The sequence below is a fragment of the Ailuropoda melanoleuca genome, chromosome 15 (genome assembly GCF_002007445.2).
Source record: "Ailuropoda melanoleuca isolate Jingjing chromosome 15, ASM200744v2, whole genome shotgun sequence".
NCBI classification, from domain to species: domain Eukaryota; kingdom Metazoa; phylum Chordata; class Mammalia; order Carnivora; family Ursidae; genus Ailuropoda; species Ailuropoda melanoleuca.
In genome coordinates this window covers 33,590,369-33,593,244 of record NC_048232.1, presented here as the reverse complement: position 1 = coordinate 33,593,244, position 2,876 = coordinate 33,590,369, and positions in this window count along the sequence as shown.

The window sequence follows — 2,876 nt, the reverse complement described above, 5'->3', positions numbered from 1 at the left end:
TCAGCACCCCCAGGATACAGTATCGCTTTCCAGTTCAAAGATGGTACTCTGGAGCCACTCTCAGATGGACATGTGACCTTGAGGGACAGATTTACTCTTTACAACCCTGTTTTCTTGTCCAGACCCACTCCCTCTGACTAAGGGCTTACACATGTGAGACAGCTGCTTAGAGTGAGGAGAAAGGATCTGACTGGAAGAAAGACAGAAATTAACCGGGATACATGACTGAACTGTGACCTCATTAACACTATGCCTTAACCGACTTAACTGCTGCAGAATCCCCAAGGTACAATAGGTCTGCCAAGCCAATTTGCTTGTTGTCCCCCTACTAATTAGATTAGCTAATTACTACCATTTCAACTTTTCCTAGTTCATTCCTCGTACTTGAACAACTAATTTCTTGCCATTTGCCTGTCATTCTACATCAGTAACTTCCTTCAGGTACTAACTCAAAACACATCTAGTCAAGGAAGACCCTCTTTTGACAGAACCCACCCTTGAACATTACCCCAAACACACAATGCCACGTGAAATAGCATGTATCCTGGTGTGCCTGGGTGGGTTAGTTGGTTGAGCATCTGCCTTCAGCTCAGGTCATGACCCACATTGGCACTGGGCTCCCTGCTCAGCTCCCTGCTGCTCTCTCCCCTGCTCCCCCTGCTTGTGCTCTCTCTCTCTCTGCCAAATAAATAAATAAACAAATAAATAAATAAAATCTTTTTAAAAAAATAGCATGTATCCTATATTCTCTAGCTGTTTCATAAGTATATGTATGCTCTTCTAAGTTCCACAAAAATAGACACTATTACTTCTAAGTTTCTACTTCCAAACCAGTTAGTATAGTGCTCTACTATGCATTCTATAATGGTTGAGTCCTCAATCGGCATTTGTTAAAAGAATGGAAACTGAGGCTTAAAAATAGGTGGGTATCTGCCTAGAGGTACCCAAATGTGAATTCAGTAGTTGAATCACAGGACTGTCTTCATAGAAGGGCATTGCAACCACTTCCAGCCTAAATACACCCCCCAACCCCTGTGCATCTCCCTGAACCTTGGAAGTATCTGTGTTAACTACATCATATCCCTTTTTTCCCTACTGGGAAATCCTCTTTCTGTGCTCTAAATAATATTAAAAATAACTCTTTAGCCCTTCCTGCTTCTTCCAGCTGCCCAGAGAACCCGGCTGGCAACCTCGCTTGTTCACTTCTACTCCCACACCAGAACCAGGCACGTGACCCCAGCTCAACCCCTGACTCCAATTCCTCAGGTTACCAAGAGCTATTTCAGGCAATGAAGGCCATGTAGTCCCCTCCTCCCCATCCTCTGGGCCATATCCTAGCTCAGCCCTTCCTGGAAGGTCCAATAGTCAAGTCAACATGTCCCAACACCCATTTCCATCTGATTCCAGCTACCGTTCCTTTCAACCTCTTCAGCCTCATCCATCTCCTCCTAATCAAATGTTAAGTGCCTGTTCCTGCTCTATTAGAGCTGTAAAGAATAACGTATATACCCTTGCTGTAGGAGAGCTCAAAATCCTTTTTTCATAGAAAACAAAACAAACAAAACCAAAGCAAGGTACAGTCCTGTGTTGGATGATTGGCTAAGAAGGAGTTTAAAATCTGTTCTGAAATTTTGGACACTTGTATGTCAAAGATGTAAGATGAAATGAGCAACAAAGGTGTGCGATTTAAACCTGACTGCTACAGTGTAAACTAAATATGTGTTAAGGAAGCCTAACGAAAGGGAAAAAACCCGTTAACCAGGGAAGACTCCTTGGAAGAGGTTAAGTTTTAAGTAATACTGTAAATTTTAGTTTCAATATGGTGAAAGTTCAAAAATTATTAAAGGTATGCAGTGATAGGTATTTTTCCCTCTCATTCCTCATTCCCTGTTCCCCAGTTTCTGTCTCCAGGAAAAAGCACGGGGATCAGTGTCTTGTATATCTTTCTGGTAGGAATCAAGATACCAAAGGCAATGAAGGGCATAAATTGTTAGAGAGCAAAGGAGAGCTTTTATTATATCTATGCCTTGACAGGGGGCCAACTTGCTACACTTCTTCCTAAATGTGTTCCCTCTTAAACACTCATATTGAGTTGCTGAGCTCTAAACAGGACCCTGGATCACCTTTTATAAATTGCACCAATTTTTTAATATCCAGTTTTCTTCCCTCTTTTCCTTTTCTGGGCTGGGATGACCTCCATCCAGATCTTGCCTGATTGGCTGCTCTCTGGCCTCGCCAGTGGAGGAGGGAAAGCACCCCACCCTTTTCTGGGGAGAAGCCATTGAGCCTCTTAAAGTGTAGCCACTGTACCACCTTAGCCTGGCAATGGAGTAATTAGGAATTCGGGAAGTGCCCCTTCTGTTGGCCTTGGAGGCCTTCGTCAGCGGCCAGCTGTCCCAACCTCCTAGTGCGATTTTCTGCAGCTAGAGAGTCCTTTCTGGGATTTCTCTCAGCAGTTTGAGCACTTTCGCTATTTCCTTTCTACCCAACTCATGTCACCGCCACTGGAGATACGCGTCTTCCTTCTCTCTGGGGCTATTGCCATATACAATCCCCGGGTCTCCACGCCCCTGTTTCCCCAAGTCTGTGGCGGATTTGGGGGTATGTAATCGCAGACGGGAGGAGCTCGCTTCGGCGGAGGCATTGCGGTGGGCTGGGGGGTGGGAGGCACCGCGGCGCCAAGGCCCGAGTTGGCGCTCGAGTCTTGGGAGAAACCGCCCCCGCCCCCCCAGCCTCCAGACTGGAGCAGAGAGCACAGCGCGGCCGGCTTGCGGGGCCGGGGAAGCAGCGCGCGAGAGGGGGGGGGCGCCGGGGCCGTTCCGGGCGCCAGGGCGGGGCGGAGGGCGCCAGGCGGGGGCCGCCTGCGCGGCAAGCGC